General features: G+C 38.3%; 1 protein-coding gene and 1 non-coding gene across 2 annotated transcripts in view; one reads left to right on the plus strand and one right to left on the minus strand.

Moving 5' to 3' along the window:
• DKK2 (dickkopf WNT signaling pathway inhibitor 2) overlaps nt 1-23,407 on the plus strand; it is a 124,862-nt gene that overhangs the window by 61,817 nt on the left and 39,638 nt on the right. The window lies entirely within an intron of this gene.
• On the minus strand, nt 3,965-4,080 carry LOC111750819 (U5 spliceosomal RNA). Its single transcript, XR_002785872.2, has one exon. It is a non-coding gene; the product is annotated as a U5 spliceosomal RNA (small nuclear RNA).

Below are 23,407 nucleotides of genomic sequence, written 5' to 3' on the forward strand. Positions count from 1 at the left end.
TTGGGTTGATATCTGATGTTATTCACTTTCTAACCAAAGAACTCCCTTTAGCATTTCTTGTAGTTTTGGTTTAGTTTTTACGAATTCCCTAAACTTGTCTTTATCTGTAAATGTCTTAATTTCACCTTCATATTTAAGAGACAGTTTTGCTGGATATATGATTCTTGGTAGGAAATTTTTTTCCTTCAATTTTTTAAATACGCCATCCCATTGCCTTCTTGTCTTTTTTTTTTTTTTTTGCCTTCTTGTCAGCATGGTTTCTGCCGAGTAGTCTGAGCTTATTCTTATTGGCTCTACTTTGTAGGTGACTTTTCATTCATCCCTCGCTGCTCTTATATTTCTCTCTTTATCTTGGTTTTGGCAAGTTTGATTATAATATATCTTGGTGACTTTCTTTTAAGATCTACCTTTTGTGGAGTTTGATGAGCATCTTGGATAGATATCTTCTCATCTTTCACAATATCAGGGAAGTTTTCTGCCAACAAATCTTCAACAATTTTCTCTGTACTTTCTGTTATCCCTCCCTGTTCTGGTACTCCAATCACTCGTAGGTTATTTCTCTTGATAGAGTCCCACATGATTCTTAAGGTTTCTTCATTTTTAAAAATTCTTTTATCTGATTTTTCTTCAAATATATTAATGCCAAGTGATTTATCTTCGAGTTCAGAAATTCTGACTTCTGCTTGCTCAATTCTACTCCTCTGACTTTCTATTGAGTTGTCTGTTTCTGTAATTTTATTGTTAATCTTCTGAATTTCTGATTGCTGCCTGTCTATGGATTTTTCCAGCTTATTAAACTTTTCATTATGTTCCTGAATAATCTTTCTAATTTCTTCAGTTGCTTTAACTGTGTGTTCCTTGGCTCATTCTGAGTATTGCCTCATTTCCTTCCTGATGTCTTGAAGGGTTCTGTATATTAAACTTTTGTATTCTGGCTATAGTAATTCCAGGAATGCACTTTCATCTGGAAGATCCCTGGATTCTTTGTTTTGAGAGCCTGTTGAGGTGATCATGGCCTGTTTCTTTATGTGACTTGATATTGACTGTTGTCTCTGAGCCATCTGTAAGTTATTGTAGTAGTTTATGCTTGCTTACTATGTTGTAGCTTCTTGCTTTGTTTTGTTTTGATATACCCAGATGGGTTGCTTGAGTGAACTAGATTGATTATTTTCACCTTTGGAGCTCTGACCTCCTGTCCCCAGGTCGCTTGAGCTGTTTTTAGGTATACCAGTCTAGGAGTCCATTCAGTTTTCGTGTATGAATTCAGCTCAGGTTTCCAGGTAGCTGATCATCAAGTGTGTGGTACAGGCTCTGTCCTAGAGTCTTAGAGGGGCAAGGGTGCTTGGCATATATACCAGTATCTGATTGCAGCAGGGGGTCACTCTCTGAACAAGGCAGGTGGTTGAGAACCGACCCCTGAGTATCTCTGAGGAAAGCACGTCCCTGTTCCCTAGCGCATGCAGGTGGGTGGGTTCTGCAGATGAACCATGGGCACACAAAGTTTTTGGTTGCAAGGACTGGAAGGTACCATTTATCCTTGGACCCCTGTCACAGGTGGCTGGGTGACCTGTGTGGAGTTACCAGTCCTTAGGTCCCTGATGTGGGTAGGTGAAGACCTTGTTTAATATGCAAAGCAATGTCAAACATCAAACACCCACCTCTCCACCGCACAGCTGAAACGGTTGGAGTCTGCCAACAAGGGCCTATTCTCCTGAAATAGGCCCACCCAGGTCCATGCAGAAGGGAAAGGTGCTCAAAGTCCACAGACCATTTATGCCTGGACAGGAGTTGCTTCTGTTCTGAATTCCCCTGGTTAGTGGAGCTATCAAATTATCTTTTCCCCCAGTTGCAGATTTTTTCCTTCTCCAAGGCCTGGAGAATGGCTCTAGGCGCTCAACAGTGCTTATCTTAGGCCCAGGGAATTCAGCTGCTGAAGCCGGCTTGGGGATGGGGGGGGGCACAGTAAAATATACACAAGTACTTAGCTTTTGTCGAGAGTGCCGTTCTTCCCTGGTTCCGGAGGTGTGGGTAGGCTGCGTGGCTGGCTGCTTCTCCCTGAGGAAACTGTGGCCAAATGCTAGTACCAGTATGCTGCCACCACTGCTCCAGGAATGCTGCCTGAGGGTTCCTCACGATTCAGGTCCGGTAACTCCCCTCCACTTCTGAACGGTCTTTTCCTTCCCCTGCCCCTCAGTTCATTTTCTAAGCTTGCGTTTGAAGCTCAGCACTCCCAGCTTGTCATAAATACACTTGTTTCACTTGTTTTTTCTGGTCTTTGTTGTAAACAGGGGTCGGTGGAAGCATCTGTCTATTCTGCCATCTTGGCTCTGCTTCCCCCCATATGGACTAAATATTTTAAAAAGGAATTTTTTGTAAGAATATGAGGTAGCTGAAAGAATCAAAGGAAGGGCGATCTAGGCCTCAGAAAGGATATGAACACTCAGAGCTCCAGATGTCTAGGAAGCAAGAACTATGGGTGTTTGTACAAGGGCAGGACGACCGGAAAGAATGAGCTCTAATCAATGTGTGTCCTGATGCCTCTCTACCCAAGATTCAAGTTTCCTAAGAAAGAGTCTGTGTAGCCCAGTTGTGGTTCTACATCTTCCCATTGGCCAGGTGAGGGGAGGAGAAGACAGGGTACCCCAACTCGTACCCCCATTAAGCTAAAGCCAATGCTGGGAGGCCTAGTACCTAAATAAAACATCAGGGTAGTGCTACCAAGGAAAGGCAGGCAGATGCTGGACAAACAAAAGAAACAGAAATGTTTTACAGATTCCTGATTTATAGAGTTCTTCAATGAAGGCACACACAGCGCCAGTGTATGTAAGTTATCAATAAAGATAATAAAAAAAAAAATTGTCATTAGAAAAAAATCATAATCCAGTTTATCCTTCTCTGATAAACATGATCATGTTCTCAGAACATAATATATATTTTGTCACGTTAATGAAGATGTTTTGTTATGTTATGTTAATATATATACATGTACATACATATCACCCACCTCCATGGCAGTTTCTGTCTAACAGGGCATTGTAACAATTTACTATCTAACTAGAAGGGAATAAATGGAAAACAAACTAAACAGGAATGATGTCCCAAATAGTAACATGTAATTATTTAATTCGCAGATCTGCCCTTGCTATTTCAAACAAAAGCCAACAATAAATCCCACGCCATCTATTTTAGTTACAGTAAATCATAGTTGTACGTGGAAGTGATTTTGGCTAATTGTGGGATAAAGGATTTAATTTCACAATATGGATGAAATACACTCTTGTTGACGTTTATGCATGACAGTCTGGGAAGAATAGAGGAAGAGCTAACAGCCATGTTATATCAATTTTTGAAAAGAGAGAATAATGAAGAATGTTTAAATCAAGGATTCTGATTCTTAATGACGGTACAGATAAGTTTGGAAGTCCATATTTAGAGTGTACCAATTGTTTCCAGTTAGAGAGTCTATAGATTCTTCTGATCTGGGCTCATTGATGGGTGTGTGAGAATAAGTCACTTCAGTTATGTGTAAACAGAAAATCGAGAAAGTGTCCCTGAACCATTAGTTTATAGATGATTATATTCTGTAGTAAACTGCTATTCCACACTAAAATTGCAAATCTGTATTGAAATTCTGTAACTTTTTAAAGAACATTAAAGAGGAATTTATTTAGCACACGGCCTGAAATTGCTTATGGATGATCTGACAACACCAGGAAATTTAAAAGGAACTGTTGCGGATTGAATTGTGTCCCCTCAAAATATGTGTTGAAATCCTAACCCCTGAACCGATAAATATGACCCTCTTTGTAAACAAAGGCTGTTTTTGTTATGTTAATGAGGAAATACCACAGTAGGGTGGATACTAAGCCTAATCACTTCTGAGTTATAAAAAGAGCTGATGAAACACAAAGACACACACAAAGAGGAAGACAGATGACAGAGATAGAAACCACCCACTTGTGGTATTTCTGTTATGGCAGCACTAGGTAACTAAGACATAAGACTCAAAATTATTCCTTCCCATGGAAATCTTCAGTAAAAGATGAAAGATCTACACCATATGATGAGGAATCAGAGTATCATATAACTCACATGTTATTAGGAGAGACCAGTGCCTGGAGAAGGATATCATGCTTAATAAAGTAGAGGGTCGGTGAAAAAGGGGAAGACCCTCAATGAGATGGATTGACACAGTGGCTGCAACAATGGGCTCAAGCATAACTATTGTGATGATGGTGCAGGACCTGGCAGTGTTTCGTTGTGTTGGATATAGGGTTGCTATGAATCAGAACTGACTCAATGGAGGCTAACAATGACATAACTCACATCTCAAGTAAGAGAAAGTCCTATTGCTCTGATGGTGGCTATTTAATATCAAGATACAGTGCCTGTCAAAACTTTTCAGGAAATTGTGTAAACAAAATTCTAATTCTCATAAAATATGAGTAAGAAAAAATTTTAAAATTTGCTGTTTTATATTTGTGCTGTGTGCAGGATATTGTGAATACTCAGATGAATCTGAGTGATGGCACTTTCTATCCTGGAATTATCTTGATATTCACACGGTGCTTCTGGGCTCCCATTAAAGGGAGATGTGGAGGGAGCTTGGTTGGCTGGGATCCTAATTGAGTCTTTGTCAGAGACTGGAGTTTAATCTGTATTGTTTATTTGTATATCCAAGTGTGTGTGATTTCTTTCTTTTCTTCCTTGCTTCTTTTTTCCTTGCTTCCTTTCTTCCTCCCTTCCTTCCCCCCTTTCCGCCTTTCTCCTTTCCTCTCTCTCTCCCTTTCTTACTTTTCCTTCCTTTCCTCTCTCTCTCCCTTATGTCCTTCTTTAGATTCACATACAGTTGTAATAAACAATATAGAGACATCTGGTGTACCATTTACGCAGTTTCCCCCAATTGTAACATCTTGCAAAACCATAATACAATATCACAACCAAGATGCTGACATTGGTAGCCAAGCTACTGAACATTTCCATCACCTCAAGGATGTCTCATACTATCTTATATGGCTGAACTCACTTCTCTCCTGCCCTACCCTGTCCTTTACCCCTGGCAATCACTAATGTTCCCCATTTCTTTAATTTTGTAATTTCACAAATATTACACAAATAGAATCAAACAGTATACAACCTTTTGCAACTGACTTTTTTTTATTCATCATAATTCTCTGAAGATTCATACAGGTTGTTGCATGTACCAATAATTTGTTCATTTTGTTATTAGTAGTATTCTATGGTATGGGTGTACCAGTTTAACCATTCACCCATTGAATAATGTGAATTATTTCAGGTATTTGGCTATTAAGAATAAAGCTTTTATAAAAATTCATGTATAGGTTTTTATGTGAACACACATCTTCATTTCTCTGGGATAAATGAATACAATTGCTGGGTTATATGATAGTTACATAGAATAGGCATAAATATGGATCTCTTCCAGTCAGTTGGCCAAGAAGCTGTCTTCCATATTTCTTGACATAGACAAGTAAGCACCTCCAGCACTGCATCCATTTGTTGAAACATCTCAATTGATATTCCACCAATTCCTGGAGCCTTCCCTTTCACCAATGCCATCAGTGCAACTTGGACTTCTTCCTTCAGTACCATCTGTTCCTGATCATATGCTACCCCTTGAAATGGTTGAATATTGTCTAATTCTTTTTTGGTACAATGACTGACTGGAAGAGATCCATATTTACGCCTATTCTCAAGAAAGGTGATCCAACCAAATGTGGAAGTTGTAGAACAATGTCATTAATATCACACCCAAGCAAAATTTTGCTGAAGATCATTCAAAAGTGGTTGCAGTAGTATATCAACAGGGAATTGCCAGAAATTCAGGCCAGTTTCAGAAGAGGACATGGAACCAGGGATATCATTGCTGATGTCAGATGGACCCTGGCTGAAAGCAAAGAATACCAGAAGGATGTTTACCTGTATTTTATTAACTATGCAAAGGCATTTGACTGTGTGGATCATAACAAATTATGGATAACATTGTGAAGAACGTGAATTCCAGAACACTTAATTGTGCTCATGAGGAACCTTTACATAGATCAAGAGGCAGTTGTTTGGACAGAACAAGGGGGTACTGTGTGGTTTAAAGTCAGGAAAGGTGTGCATCAGGATTATATCCTTTCACCATACCTATTCAATCTGTATGCTGAGCAAATAATCAGAGAAGCTGGGCTATATGAAGAAGAACTGGGCACCAGGATTGGAGGAAGACTCATTATCAACTTGCGTTATGCAGATGACACAACCTTGCGTGCTGAAAGTGAAGAGGACTTGAAGCACTTACTAATGAAGATCAAAGACCACAGCCTTCAGTATGAATTACAGCTCAACATAAAGAAAACAAAAATCCTCACAACTGGACTAATGAGCAACATCATGATAAACGGAGAAAAGATTGAAGTTGTCAAGGATTTCATTTTACTTGGATCCACAATCAACAGCCATGGAAGCACCATTCAGAAATCAAAAGACGCATTGCATTGGGTAAATCTTCTGCAAAATACCTCTTCAAAGTGTTGAGGAGCAAAGCTGTCACCCTGAAGACTAAGGTTCACCTGACCCAAGCCATGGTATTTTCAATCACATCATATGCATGTGAAAGCTGGACAATGAATAAGGAAGACCGAAGAAGAATTGATGCCTTTGAATCGTGGTGTTGGCAAAGAATATTGAATATACCATGGACTGCCAAAAGAACAAACAAATCTGTCTTAGAAGAAGTGCAACCAGAATGCTTCTTAGAAGCAAGGATGGTGAGACTGCGTCTTACATACTTTGGACATGTTGTCGGGAGAGATCAGTCCCTGGAGAGGGACATTATGCTTGGCAAGTATGGGGTCAGCGGAAAAGAGGAAGACACTCAATGAGGTGGATTGACACAGTGGCTACAACAATGGGCTCGAGGATAACAACGATTGTAAGAATGGTGCAGGACCAGGCAGTGTTTCATCCTGTTGTGCGTAGGGTTGCTATGAGTCGGAACTGACTCGAGAGCACCTAACAACAACAACATGATAGTTACATTTTTTGTTATTTAAAAACCTGCCAAATTGTTTTCCAGAGTGGCTATAACATTTCACACACCCCTACCCCATTCTCCCCAGCAACGTGTGAATGATACGGTTTGTTTCTTTGTATCCTAACCAGCACTTGGTTTTGTCACATTTTTATTTTATTTTGGTCATTCTGATAGGTGTGTATTGGTTATGTCATTGTGGTTTTTATTTTCATTCCCCTACTGACTAATGTTGCTGAACATCTTTTAATGTGCTTTTTTGCTATCTCTATATCTTCTTCAGTAAGATATCTCTTCATACCTTTTGTACATATTCTAATCAGATTATTTGTCTTTTTACTCTTGGATTTTGAGAGCTCTTTACGTAGTCTAGATACTAGGGCTTTGTCAGATATGTGGTTTTCTCATACAAGATTTTCATACTCTGTAGCCTGTCATTTCATCCTATTAATTGATTCTTTGACAGAGCAAAAGTTTTAATTTTGAAGAAGTCCAATTTACATATATATGTGTGTATATATATTTTTTATTTTACAGAACCTTTCTTTGCTGTCAAGTCTAAGAACTATTCACCTAACCCTAGATTCCAAAGTTTTCTTCTATGCTTTTTTTTTTTTCCAAAAAGTTTTATATTTTACATTTAAGACTATGATCTATTTGGAGTTCATTTTTCTATAAGTTGTGAGACTTAGGTCGAAGTTTATGTTTTGTTTTGTTTTGTTTTTTTTTTTGCCTGTGGATACCCAGTTGTTCCAGCACAATTTACTGAAAAGACTGTCCTTAATCTATTGAATTTTTTGTTGCCCTAAAATGATACCCTCTTTTAGGTTCTCTCTCTCTCAGCTACTGTTTTGCATAACCTACCATATCTTCACTCTGCTTTAGATAGAAGAGGAGAAAGGCTGGTTTTTCAGGTTTTGACACATCCATGCTATGCTTAACATGTGGATCAAAGGCATGAAATTTTGCATGTATTTTAGTTGGAAAGCTAAGACATACGCATTAAAAAAAAAATAGCTATTGCCGTCGAGTTAATTCTGACTTACGACAACCTTATAGCACTAAGTAGAACTGCCCCATATGGTTTCCAAGGAGCAGCTGGTGGAGTTGAACTGCTGACCTTTTAGTTAGCAGCCATAGCTCTTAACTATTATGCTGCAAGGGTTTCCAAAGACATACGCATAAACACATAACTATATTAAAATAAGTGTCATGCACACAGGATGGATGATTAATAAAGGATAAATAGAAGAATCGATGAAGAGGAACAAGTCACTTTCATCTGGAATGATCATGGATGCTCATGGCAAGCATCACTGAGCAACATCATAAAAATGGGCTTACAGTAAATCTTAAAGGAGAGGAAGAATTTCAAAAAGGCAAAGATGACAGAGGAGGCTAAGGGCGGTGAAGAAGGTGATTGTAAAAGGAAGTCTCAGCATGAAGAGGGAATGAGGCTTATCTTTTCAGGGAATGATAGAAAGACTAGTTTGGTGTTATAGGTAAAAAGTGGGAGACTAAAGTAGAAAGGGAACAAATACATGGTGATGCGTTTTGAATGGTAGTGGTGAGATGGCCTATTTGTACCCAGATCTTTTACTAATACAACTTCCAAAGGAATTCGAAGACACAGGCTTGAAACAGAATTGAGGAAGGTTTTCATTTGTATAATTGCTTTTTTAAGTTGTAGTCTGAAAGGTGGATAAAATGTCAAGTTTTATAAGAAAAATATTTATTTTCCCAATTAAAGGATAGCGATACTGATTTTCAGAATGCGTCAATACAAAATCAAAATAATTTTATTATTAATTTTTTTTTCAATTCATACTATTGGGTGGGTTTTGGGTTACTATTCCTTTATAATATTTTCAGCGCATGATTTTGCTCTGATTCCATAATTTTTTTTGGCAATGTAGACTGAGAACTTGATAATTAAATAACAGAGTTAATCAACACTTCAGTAATGTTTTTAACAGGTATATTACATGCTTCATGAGCAAAATTTTGAGCAGATTTTTTCACTCAGTTGCTTTTTCAACAGGCAGCATGTTCAAAAGTTGGAGTACGGACCTGCATTGAATACTTTTTCACGTCACTTTCCCTCTTTGAATGGGGAGATAATAATGATGCTTACTTCATATGGCTGTTGTAAGGATAAAATAAGGCCATGGAGGTGCCTTTCCAAAATATTAATAAAGCTCTGATCTAATATTATTAAAAAATAAACTCAGTGATAGTTTGGACTAGTCCTTATATAGCTTTGCATTTTTCAAGTATCTAATGTAGAAACCCTGGCGGCATAGTGGCTAAGTGCTAAGGCTGCTAACCAAAGTGTCGGCACTTTCAATCCGCCAGGTGCTCCTTGGAAACTCTTTGGAGAAGTTCTACTCTGTCCCGTAGGGTCGCTAGGAGTCGGAATTGACTTGACAGCACTGGGTTTTTTTATTTTTAATGTAGAATCTGGCACATAAAAACAAAACAACAACAACAAAAAAACAGAAACAAGTTGCCTTTGAGTCAATTCTGACTCGAGGTGACCCCGTGTGTCAGAGTAGAACTGTGCTTCATGGGGTTTTCAATGGCTAATTTTTCAGAAGTAGATCACCAGGCCTTTCTTCTGAGGTGCCTCCGAGTGGATTCAAACTTCCAACATTTTGATTAGCAGTCGAGTGCATTAACCATTTGTACTACACAGTGACAGCACCTGGCGTCTACCAAAACCAAACCAATCCCGTTGCTGTTGAGTCAACTCCGACTGGCATCGAGCCTATAGGGCACTGCCCCACAGGATGGTTATTATGAGTAATAACTATTTAGGGTAGTTATTGCTGATATTGAGCATACCAACAAAATCACAGTGTATTTGTTTGCCTTAAGGTACAGAACCTGTTTAATATTTTTGCTTTTGCGTAATTAATGTTCTTTAAATTCTAGTTTATAAAAAAATTAGCCTGCAGTATCTTACTTAATCCTAGCAAATCATCCGGAACAGAAAAGCAGTATAACTTTTGTTCCCTCCAGAAAAAAAAAAATCCTTACAAAATAATTATTTGTTATATTTCTGGAAAGAGGCATGTAGAGTAATACTAAATAAAAGTCAAATTATGTGTCTTCCACTGTCTTTACTTCCTGTTTAATCAGAGATAATACATAGTAGTCAATATATTGTTGTTGTGTGCCTTCCAACTGATTCTGACTCATAGCGACCCTATAGGACAGTGTCAAACTGTCCTGTAGGGTTTCCTAGGCTGTAATTTTAATAGAAGGAGCCCTAGTGGCACAGTGGTTAAGTGCTCAGCTGATAACTGAAAGGTCTGCAGTTTGTACCCACCAGCTGCTCTGCAGGAGTAAAATGTGACAATTTGCTTCCACAAAGAAAGATTACAGCCTTGGAAATCCTATGGTTAATTCTGGAACCGACTCAAGGGCAATGGATTTGATGCTTTGGTTTTAATCTTTACAGGAGCTAATTGCCAGATCCTTTCTCCCAGGAAACCACTGGTGAGTTTGAACTCCTGATCTTTCAGTTAGCAGCCAAACGCTTAACCATTGCACCAACGAGGAACCAACAGTCAAATATATAAAAGGCAAAAATGTTAAAAAGGTTTTTTGTCTTAATTTTAGGTGTAAATGTTTAAACTTTAATTTAAACCATAGGGTTTCCAAGAAGCATCTGGTGGATTTGAACCGCTGACCTTTTGGTTAGCAACACTTAACCACGGTCCCACCAGGGCTCCTGATAACATATAGATCTATGTCCATGTGTGCATATAAATCTAGACATATCTGTATATGAAAATACATAGATGTATAGATTTTATATGTAACCATATATTCTAAGTTAAAATTAATAATATTTAGCTTGTGCTAAGTTTTAAATCTCATTGATGGTGAGACAACATAAACATGTCTAGCTATATAACAATTATCTTGTTAAGATTAAAACTTTATCTGAGGGCTCTTATAATGTCCTATGTGAAAGAAGCTTCCAGGAATGTAGATTGGTGTACTAATATCAGTAAGACGTGCTTCCACATAAAGTTTTATGTATAGGATTGTGGATGAGTAATTTCAAACTTCTGACAGTAAAATGTTTAAAGTGACTAGTTTTATGAATTGCACCTTATGAATCTATTTGACCAGTTAAGAAGTTCTTGTGTGGTTAAATGTCAACATTTAATAAACAAACAAACACCTGGATTTTGTGATGCATGAAGAAGATAGAAATTGCATCTGGGTGCAATGCAGCAAGTTTGAGTAAGTCGGTAGTAAGGCTGGGAATAGCATAGCAACTACCATTAGATACACACTTAGAGCAGATCCCGAACACGTGCAAGCCCACGTGGTTTTGGCCATGTTCAGCAACGCTGGCCAACAGTGATGTGGGGCTCCTTCTAGGATAAGTCAGGAGAACGTAATTTACCATGGAAGGGCCTATTTATGGTACATCAGAGAATACCTTGTTGGTTGTTTTTTTCCACAGTTATTAAATCTTAGTGGCAGTTAAAATCCAAGATACAGTATGACTTTGCACAAGATGACAGAGTACTTTTCATACTCTCCTGTTTTTGGAAAAAAAAAAAAAAAGATATGAAATCGTCTGATTAGAACTCCAGGAATGGATAGAATGTGGATTTTTAGTCAGATGAATTTGCCTTCCACTCCTGGCTCCTTAGGCAAATTAGTTAACCTTCATTAGCATACCTTTTATGATTTTGCAAAAGAGCTTTGGGGGGGGGTCAGCGTGAGTTTTAAATGCAATAATGGTTGTGACTATACCAATGCAATGCCCAACGTCCATTAGATGGCCACAGTCCCTCATCATCCCCTGCCACATCTCCTTTCCGTTTCCTGTCATAAATGGGAAAATTAAAAAAAAGTGTAAATTCTAAAACACAAAACTTTGAATGTTTTCTTATTGAAAATTGATATAAATGTATATATCAAGAATGTCATAGCTGCTCATACATTGCTTAAAAAAAGGAAGAAAAAAACCGTTGCTGTTGAGTCAGTTCTGACTCATGGTGACCCCATATGTTTCAGAGTAGAACTGTTCCTTAGGGTTTTGAATGGCTGTGATCTTTCAAAAGTAGATTGTCATCAGGCATGAAAAGGACTGGTCAGTGGGGGGGAGAGAGATACTGATGAAGAGTGAGCTAATTAAATCAGGTGGACACGGGAGAGTGTGTTGGCAACTCTTGACTGGAGGGGGGATGGGAAGATAGACAGAGAGGGAAGAAGGTAAAATTGGCACGAAACGAGAGACTGTAAGGGCTGACTCAATAGGGGGAGAGCAAGTGGGAGAAGGGAGTAAGATGTATGTAAACCTACATGTGACAGACTGATTGGAATGGTAAATGTTCACTTGAAGCTTAATAAAAATTTTAAAAAAATAAATAAATAAATAAATAAATAAAATAAAATAAACATATGAAGTGCAAAAAAAAAAAAAAAAAAGTAGATTGTCTATTCTTGTTGTTTTATATAAGGGAGATCACATCACATGGAAGAGGAGCCGTTGTTTGGGAAGTGGTGAGTTTCTGTTTATGGTGATGGGAAATTTGGCATTAATTAAAGGTAATGGTTGTACAACCAATCAATGTAATTGATATTCCTAAGCTGTATATCTTGAAAATGTTCATTAGAAAATGTTGTTATATGTATTTAAAAAAAAAAAATTGTGGCTGTTACTGCTGCTTAAAAACAAACAAACAAACATGTTGCCATCGAGTCAATCCCAACTCAAAGCGACCTTATAGAACAGAGTAGAACTGTCTATAGGGTTTCCAAGGAAGGGCTGGTGGATTCCAACTGCTGACCTTTTGGTTAGCAGCTGAGCTCTTAACCACTGTACCACCAAGGCTCTAATGCTGCTTATGTATAGCTAAAAAAAAAGCAGATTGCCTGGCCTTTCTTCTAAGGCACATCTAAGTGGATTCAAGCCTCCAGGTTTTTGGTTAGTAGTTGAGCACATAACCATTTATGCCACTTGGGGATTCCTCATATATTGGTACCTACAGTAAAAAGCTAGCTACTGGTCTAAGAACTTTATATATGTTATGATTTTCATCCTTACATTAATAAATATTCCATGAGGTAAGTATTACTATAAGCATTTTACAGGTGCTTATAGTAATACTCATGAGCAAAGAAGTACCAATTTACTTATATCAATTTCAAAACAAAAATGGAGGATCTGCAAGAATGAGGTGCATATCTTATTCAACTTATATTTCAACAATGCTTCGTTTTACACTTAATAGGTAGTCAAGAAACATTAGTTGATTTTTTTTCTTAAGAAATTTCATTGCTAAACTTAGAAAGATGATGATATTTTAGAGACTCTGCATCTTTGATGCAACAAATACTGACCAAGAAGATCTAGGTAGTAAAGATCCAGTCAGGTAGTAAGTGAAGAGGCAAGAGGAATTTGTGAATATCCTTGATAATTTTGTTTCTGTGAACTGATATTTTCAAGATGGGATTGGGGAAAAGAGGAGAGCAGAGAGGAGGAGAACAGAGGAGAGGATAAGAAGGAGAGGAGGACAGGAGAAAAGATACAGAGAAAGTGAGAAGAATAAGAAAGGAAAGAAGGAAGGAAGGAGGGAGGGAAGGAGGGAGATAGGAAGGAAGATGATACAATCCTCTAAATCCTCAAGTGTGAGAAATTACTAATAAATTATTCTCGAAGCGATCAGAGTGCATTTCAGAGGTTACGCTGAAAAAGGTATATAGGCAAAAAAAAAAAAAATGTATTATAATATTACCAGTCCAAGACCCTTACATCTCTGGACTTATTCGCCAGCATCACAAATAAATAGATGTTCCTTTTCAATGGATTCAGAGTACCAAAGAAAGCAGTGTCAGGTTGCTCCATCTGGATTATTTTCAGGGGTGGAAAATAAAACAATGAGGATGCCAACTGGGCCACCCACTGCAAATGTGGGTGACCAACATGAGCCAACGGAACCTCTAATGAGTATTTATTCCAAAGGACTCTGTATGTAAACTACTTCCAGACTGATGTGGTGCCAAGCTTGGAGGATTAAGTTTGTCAATGGCTTTTGCTGATTAGCAGCCAAGGCATCTAGGAACAAAGGAGGGCTCTCCTTATTAAATATATTAAGAGTATTACTTTCAGACAAGAAGAATGCAAAGAATGGACAAAAAAACACTATAAAATAGATGGAAGGCAGTAGAAATAACAGCAACATTCACACTCCGCGCTTAGGGTGACTTTGTAAGTTAAGCCGTTATTTTTTAGAATACTTTTAAGTATCACTTAGCATTTACATGGTCTGGCCTACATTATAAGTAGTTGTGTACATATCTTTGGTTTTGATGACCTTGGGCGCAGGGATTTCTCTGCTCTCTGTCATTGATCTTCTAGCCCTTTCCTTCTAGCACTAAAGCATAGATGTAATCTATTTTGTAATTATTTTTGAACTGCATTGAATTATTGTTTTAAAGCTCTACCTCATAATACGGAAAGTATGAGGAAGAACGTAGCATGGGTTTCTTTTAGGTGAAACAAATTTCTAATATGAAGAAATTGCAAGTCTAGAGAGAATAGCTCGATGTCACTTAGAAAGTTAATGGCAGGGCTTATCCTAACTCATGGATCCTGTATATCTCAGACTAATCAAATCCGCAAAGCAATGAAAATGACAGAGTACACATGGAAAATTACATTCTGTATACATTTATCCAGAGAAAAGGCAAATAAAGAAAACTTTTGTACACTGTGACAAAAGTCAGTGCTAGAGCAGATTTTAAGATGGCCGCCCAAACAAACGTTTACTCCAGTAAAGCAAAGCAAAACAAAACAAAACCTAGTTTGATATTTTTAAAGTTTACAACGTAACAGTAAAAGTTATTTGATTCCTTTTTTCCACTTTCAAATAGCCATGTTGACATTTTTGGTTACTTCACCTCTTCGATCCTTCTCAATGTGATCGATTGCATTTAAAAAGATTTCTTAAGGCGAATTGTCAAATGTGAATCGTGGTGATCAGCATCCCCCTCAGAATTTTAGGTGTTGATCTGCAATTTTTGAATTGCATAGTGTGGGGTAAAGATTTCTCCACTGATCAGCTCTGCCAGTATTGTCCCAGTTCTAACATTCTATGGGTTCGGTGGGGTCCTGTGCAGATACAGCAGTTCATAACCTAGACCACAACAGTAACAACAAGATTGCATTTTCACCAAAACAAGTAAGCCCCTGTTGGGTCAATCATTTTAGAGGTTCTTTTTTTTTTTTTTTTTTATAATAGCAAGGGGAGCCCTAGTGGCACAGTGGTTAAGAGTTTGGCTGCTAACCAAAAGGTCAGCAGTTCAAATCCATAGCTGCTCCTTGGAAACCCTGTGGGGCAGTTCCACTCTGTCTACAGGATTGCTATGAGTCAGAATCGACCCTATGGCAACAGGCTTGGTTTGGTTTTGGTTTATAACAGCAAGGAGTCCCAGGGTGGTGCAAATGGTTAGGCGTTCAACTACTAACCAAAAAGTTAGTGGTTAGAATCCATGCAGAAGTACCTGGGAAGACAGGCCTGGTGATTTGCTTGCAAAAGGTCACAGCCTTGAAAACCCTATGGAGTAGTTCTACCCTGCCCGCATGGGGTTGCCATGTGTCAAAATGGGCTTAATGGTAACTAACAAAGACAGTGATCTCTATGCCAAGCACTCAGCTGAGAATTTCATATACACATCTCATCGGATATTTAGAGTGATAATGACAAAACTAGATAACCATTGCTCTATCCTCGAGATGAACTATGACTGCATGCTTGCAGATATAAAAGTATTCTGAATGCTTTTTTTTTTTTCTCGGGATTCCATATAGTACAGAAAATGTTCTCAGTTCCTTACATTTACTAGTTCATTCAGTCCTTGTAATAGCTCTGTGAGGTAGATAACAGTATTACCCCTATTTCATAGACGTAAAAACAGGTTGAATAAATTGTCAAAGGTAGTGGATCTTAAAAGTGATACAGCTGAGTTCAAACCCCAGCCACCTGTCTCAAGTAGCGTGCTAAGTTTGAGCCAAATTCAAAATATATGTTCTGATGAAAAGAATAACAATGGTTGGGTTTTCACAAAGTTTTATCCCATTCATAATTTCTCTAAGACTGTATATTCAGAGTCTCCTTCCTTTTCTTCCCATCCAGCTCTCTAGTGGAAAAAGGAATTTCTCTACATTTTATCTATCAATTTATTCCCTGGTACAGGGGGTCCAACATAACGCAGCTAGGAGGAAGGTAGGAATTATGAGCTGAGAGGGGTTCTCTGACCAATTTCAACTCCTTGGGATATTTCTGTGCTTTCAAGGGCTTCTTATCTTTCCTCTTTCTTCCTTTTAGGAGTCCCTTTCTATGACTAAAAACCAGCTGCCATGAAGTCAATTACGGCTCATGGTGATTCTGTGATTGTCAGAGTAGAACTGTGCTCCATAGGGTTTTCAATGGCTGATTTTTCAGAAGTAGATCTCCAGGTCTTTCTTCCGAGGAGCCTCTGGGTGGACTCAACCTCCAACCTTTCATTTAACAGATGAAGGTGTTAACCTCTTGCACTAACCGGGGACTCCTTCCAGTCAGTTCCACATAGTTTTTATCTCCTTGCTGTCTTTATTTCAGAAGGCACCAGAATATTTCTCACACCTGAAGCAAACACTCAGAGTAAATTTCAAAGGCTTTCAAAGGTATTATTGCCAGGGACAAAAAAGAAGAGAAGAGTAAAAGCATATCAGAGGGCAAAATGCATTCCTTTTTTTTTTTTTTGTTAAACAATCCCTCCCCTCCCTTCAGCCCACCTAAAACACAGCACTTGGTGCAAGTTATTCAGTTGGTTTTCAGAGTAAAACTCTCCTCAGGCACTTCTGGAGTGGGTATGGGGCTGAATTTCTCAGTGAAGTACTGGGAAGTAAGGTAAAAGATAGGTCAGGAAAAGAAACAACAGCAATTCTGAGGCAGTGGGCCTTGAGGATGGGGTAGCTCAGGAAAATAGTAATAGACAAGGAGAAGTGGGACATCTGGGATGGACCCTGGAATATGTGAGATAACAATGGCAAGAGGGGTCCAAAACTGGAGCCTAAAAGTTTAAGGAAAAGCAGAGTAAGGGAAACTCAGCTTTAACTCTGAATTATGATCATGAACAGCTTCTTTGAGGTAATTGACTCCTGTCATGGATTGAATTGTGTCCTACAAAAATGGCTATCAACTTGGCTAGGCCATGATTCCCAATATTGTGTGATTGTCCACCATTTTGTCCTCTGATGTGATTTCTTTATGTATTGTAAATCCTATTGCCATGGCTATGATGTAATGAGATGGATTAGTGGCAGTTACAATGATGAGATCTAAGTCAACCTCTTTTGAGATATAAAAGAGAGAAGTGAGCAGAGAAACATGGGAATCTCATACCACCAAGCAAGCAGTGCTGGGAGCAGAGCATGTGCTTTGGACCAGAGGTTTCTGCGCTGAGATGCTTCCCAGACCAAGGGAAGACTGATGCATCACAAGGATCTTCCTCCAGAGCTAACAGACACAGAAAGCCTTCCCCTAGAGCCGGGGCCATGAATTTGGACCTCTAGCCTACTGGACTGTGAGAGAATAAGCTTCTGTTTGCTAAAGCCATCCACTTGTGGTATTTCTGTTATAGCAGCACTGGATGACCAAGACAACTCTTAAGACTGAAATAATAATAATAACTAAAAAGGATAAATCGAACTCATCCTCCAGAAGGCTAACACTCAACCTAATTACAGAAAGGAAGTGGGATTTAATTTAGGTCAAATGCTAAAGCTTCTCCTTGAGTTCTTTTGTTTTACTTTGGAAGTGTCCATGATTTGACTAGCTCTGCTTCTGTGAAATCCAAATTGGCAATGTGGGAAAGGGAGGATGAATGTGACCATATATTTTGAGGAAGTGTCTTTTTTATCTTCTCTTGACTAGAGGGATTGATAATATTAACTCCCTTCCTCTTAACCTGAGGGAACTACAACTGGAGCCAGCTCTTCAATTTTCTTTAAGCCCCATGTGTAACAACAACTCAGGAACCGTGCCAAAACATCTAGAGCCAAACTGCCCAGAAAGCCATATGGAAAATGAAGAATCAATTACTTCATTATACAGTCCATTTTAGGCATTATGTATTTCTAGTATCTGTTGGGTACACTATGTTTCACAGCAACTTGAATTAAAGGTAATATAACATTTGCAACACATTCAAGAATATCTAAAGCATAGTCCCATTATTTAGAATGTTACTTTAAATTTAAATCTTAATCATGATCAGGACCTCTCCAGTGGAATGGATATAGCACACACTTACACATACACACAAACTCTCTAGTAAAGGGGATATATATACACACCACCAGTCACTAGTTTCTATCCAGCTGTTTCTGACTCATGGGAACCCCACCTGTGTCAAAGTTGAACTGTGCTCCATAGAGTTTCAGTGACTGATTTTTTGGAAGTAGGTCACCACGCCTTTCTTCTGAGGAGCCTCTGGGTAGACTCCAACCTCCAACCTTTTGGTTAGCAGCTGAGCACTTCAACCGTTTGCAAAACTCAGGGACTCCTACATATACAAACGCATATATACTAATATGCTGGAGAAAGGAGTGGTGTGAGAACTGGTTATATCACCTTAAGCAAGTTGCTTAATTATCCTGGGTTTATTATTGCACCATCTATAAAAATAAGGATAACAACTAAAATGAGAATAACTGAAAAACTCTGAAAAAATAGATGGGACTTTATTTGACTTAGATAGCACTTAAGTCTCACTTTCTGAGGTCCCCTCCCTCCGCCCCCCCTCCCACCTTTTCTTCCTTCCTACCTCCCTCCCTTTCTCCCTCTTTCCCTTTCTCCCTCCCTAGCTCCCTCCCTCTCTTTCTCCCTCCCTTTCTTCCTTTCTTCTTTTAAGTAAATATTTATCAATTCTATTAAGTGCCAGGTACCAGGTTTAATAAAATTCTCAGCATAGAAGACAGTGGATCATATTGTCACTCTCCTTAAAATCCTTCTCTGACTTCCCGTTTCTTTTAGGATAAAGATCAAAATTTGGAGCATGGCTTAGCAAGTCTCATCTTACACAGTGGCCACCCTGTATTCATCCCTGTGGCCCCCAAAAAACAACCCAGTGGCCATGCTGGCTTTTTTTACACCCTTCTGCCTCCTTCCACAGGAACTTCACAGGAGCCATTTTACTTTCTGTCACACTCTTTCTCTCAGAGAAACTCTCCCTTCGACTAGTTAACTCCTCCTAGGCATTCTTCAGATCTCAGCTCATATATCACTCCTTTGGAAAAACTTTCTCTGACCCTTAATCTAAATAGAGTTCTTTGCAATGTGCTTCCACAGCTTGGTGCCCCCTTTGCCCAGAGAACTTATCTAAGTTTACCGTATTTATTTATTAACATCTAGCTACCCCACCGGAGTCCCTGGGTTGCGCAAACAGTTAAAGTGCTTGGCTGTTAACCAAAAGGTTGGAGATTCAAATCCACCCAGATGCACCTTGAGAGAAAGGCCTGGTGATTTACTCCCAAAGAGTCAGCGATTTGAAAACCATATGGAGCAGACTTCTACTCTGACACACATGGGTTCACCACGAGTTGGAACTGACTTGAAGGCAACTAGTTTGGATCTATTCCATTAGCGGGTAAGCTCCATGAGAGCAACCACTGTCTTTGTTTTCTCCTAGCACCTTCCATGTTACTGGACCCATTATAAGTGCTCAAAATTGATTGCCATCAATCCTTCCTATCAGGGACTGTCAAGTTTTAGAGAAAGTAGTTCCTTTTTTAAAAGGAAAAAAAAATTAAAATATCATGTGCTCCTGTAATATACAAATGGACTACAATAATGAAGATAATTCTTTGAAGACAGCTTCTCTTCGTGACCTTCAACTTATACTCTATCACAAACCAGAAACCTATGCCTGAAAGCCTATTAGTTTGAGGGCAGCCTCCGGAGAAGTATGACTTCCAAGCTCTTCATTAAGATGTGTATTGTTTGAAGGAAGAAAGAACCCAGAGGCTTACAATATGCTCTTTCAAACATGACTATTTGCGAACAATGGTCAAGACATTTAGTTTACTTCCTACCAGATGAGATTTAAATGAGAAACACAAGTACATTCTTGGAAAAAATTATAATGGTTGAAAATTTAGAAGGGATGGAGAGTTGGCTACTAAAGTGAAAGCCCTCTGGGGAATTGCTTAGGCTGGTATTCAGCTGCAGCTTTTGTGACTGGAGTTTAAAGTATATGCTACATAAATTTTGTCTACAATGCATATTCTCACAAATTTCATTGTGTGAAAGGTACGTAAAAGTATCAACGAATTGCATGTTTTTCTTTAAATCAGCATCTGAGTCTAAAGTGAGAAACGTTTGCTGTTATTTTACAGCGAGGAAATGTTCTTCACAAGTCCAACTTTTTATTAGAGTCAGCATACAAGCTACTAGTTTTTGCAAATTATTGTGGTAAATTATTAAGCGATCATTATCATATAAGATAAGGAAGGGATCATATAATTCCAATCACCTTATTAATATAAATTAAATATGTGTTGTATGACAAACATCCATACTCAAGTTTATTTGAAACCGTATACTTATAGTCCTTTCCATTTTCCCAAATTATTTTTAAAACTTAAATTATATACCACTGGATTTTCCCTAGACTTCAGATACAACTAAGACCTTCTCAGAGGAGTTAATATTGTGAATTAATAACAGAAAGAATTACATAAAAGATTAAAAGCAAGTGGAATAGGCTGAATGTATTAAATCCTATTTTAGCTGTGACATTTCAGAAAGTTTTTATTGCTTTTTAATTAATCGAGGAAACCTGCATAATTTTTGGCTTTGACATTCTTGGGAAACCTATTCTTGTCAAGTTTCTAAAAATAATTCTTTTGGCTCACAAAAGGATATACTGCTGAGGTTTAAAGCAAAACGACTGATACTAGCTATTCCAAGAAGTATGAAATATTAATTATCTGGATATTAACGAAACAAGGCAAAGTACATTTCTATTTGTGTCTTCAACACAAGATTAAAAGGAACAGCAATTATGTTAACTACATTTGTGATGAAGCAATATATGTGCTTCTTTATTTATCTACTAAGTAACAAGTTCTAGTTGTAGGTTTAATAACTACCATAATTTTAAAATGGTGATGAGTGGAAAGAGTATTTTGAAATCCAGCCAAAACTGTAATACGATATGAACGTATCTGTGATTCCTATGGTTGACAACCAAAAAAAAAAAACCAAACCCAGTGCCATCGAATTGATTCCAACTCATACCAGCCCTATAGGACAGAGTAGAACCGCCCCACAGAGTTTTCAAGGAGCGCCTGGTGGATTTGAACTGCCGACCCTTTGGTTAGTAGTTGTAGCACTTAACCACTACGCCACCACGATTTCCATTGCTGACAAAGTAACAGATAATTCTAAGTCCACTGTGATTCATTATGTACATACACAACTGACCGATCTGCAGTTAGAGGTTAGTGAAATCAAAGATGTTCAGAGGCCCCTGGTTAAGAAGCAGGCTACTGTTTAATGAGAAACAAAATAATGACTTTGACCGACTGAGATTGGAACATTATTTGTGGATTCAATTTCTCAAGTTTAACCCTGATGACGAGAAAAATAATAACAAAAGCTGACACTTACAGAACTTAAAACTTAACAGAAAAAAATGAAAATGTGTTTTGAACCTGTTGAATAGTTTGTACATGTGTGGGTTGTCTTTTGCAAAATTTTTAGGGCTGAAAAATATTTAATTGTAATAATTGTGTTTTAATACTGTGCCAGACATTGTTCTAAATGCTTTACATCTGTCATATCACATCATTCTCAGAGAAACTCCATGAGGGAGAGTTCTACAAACAAGGAAATTTGGGCACAGAGAGGTGAAGTTACTTTCCCAAAGTCACACAGTTTTGTAAGTGGTGATGCGAGTAATCAAATAGTACATGATATGAATTTTATGACCTAATTGTGCTATATCATTGACATCTGGTTTCTTTATACTTTCCTGGCTATGGCAAATGATTGCAGGAAAAAGTTAAGTAAGAATATTTTTTTCGGTACGAAAAGTTATGAAGTGTGTTTTGAATATCTGTAAATTTCCTTGTGTTTATTTTTGTCTGTTTTATTTATAAATGATTCTAACTAAATTATTAGTGTAGGAGGCACAAGAAAGAGAAAACTTTTGCTTGCAAAGAAGGACTGTGACTCTTAACCATCACCAGATTTTGTTGTTGTTGTTGTTGTTGTTAGGTACCGTCGAGCTGGTTCCGACTCATAGCGACCCTATGCAGAGCAGAACGAAACACTGCCCGGTCCTGAGCCATCCTTACAGTCATTGCTATGCTTGAGCTCATTGTTGCAGCCACTGTGTCAATCCACCTCGTTGAGGGTCTTCCTCTTTTCCGCTGACCCTGTACTCTGCCAAGCATGATGTCCTTCTCCAGGGACTGATCCCTCCTGACAACATGTCCAAAGTATGTAAGACACAGTCTTGCCATCCTTGCTTCTAAGGAGCATTCTGGTTGTACTTCTTCCAAGACAGATTTGTTCGTTCTTTTGGCAGTCCACAGTATATTCAATATTCTTTGCCAACACCACGATTCAAAGGCGTCAATTCTTCTTCGGTCTTCCTTATTCATTGTCCAGCTTTCACATGCATATGATGTGATTGAAAATACCATGGCTTAGGTCAGGTGCACCTTAGTCTTCAAGGTGACATGTTGGCTTTTCAAAACTTTGAAGAGGTACTTTGCAGAAGATTTACCCAATGCAATGCATCTTTTCATTTCTTGACTGCTGCTTCTGTGGCTGTTGATTGTGGATCCAAGTAAAATGAAATCCTTGAAAACTTCAGTCTTTTCTCCATTTATCATGATGTTCCTCATTGGTCCAGCTGTGCGGATTTTTGTTTTTTGTTTTCTTTATGTTGAGATGCAATCCAAACTGAAGGCTGTGGTCTCTGATCTTCATTAGTAAGTGCTTCAAATCCTCTTCACTTTCAGCAAGCAAGGTTGTGTCATCTGCATAACGAAGGTTGTTAATGAATCTTCCTCCAATCCTGATGCTCCGTTCTTCTTCATGTACTCCAGCTTCTCGGATTATTTGCTCAGCGTACAGATTGAATAGGTGTGGTGGGTACTCCAGCTTTTCGGATTATTTGCTCAGCGTACAGATTGAATAGGTATGGTGAAAGAATACGACACAGATGCACACCTTTCCTGACTTTAAACCAATCAGTATCCCCTTATTCTGTACAAACAACCGCCTCTTGATCTATGTAAAGGTTCCTCATGACCACAATTAAGTGTTCTGGAATTCCCAA

This window comes from Loxodonta africana, chromosome 5, assembly GCF_030014295.1.
Source record: "Loxodonta africana isolate mLoxAfr1 chromosome 5, mLoxAfr1.hap2, whole genome shotgun sequence".
Taxonomy (NCBI): Eukaryota; Metazoa; Chordata; class Mammalia; order Proboscidea; family Elephantidae; genus Loxodonta; species Loxodonta africana.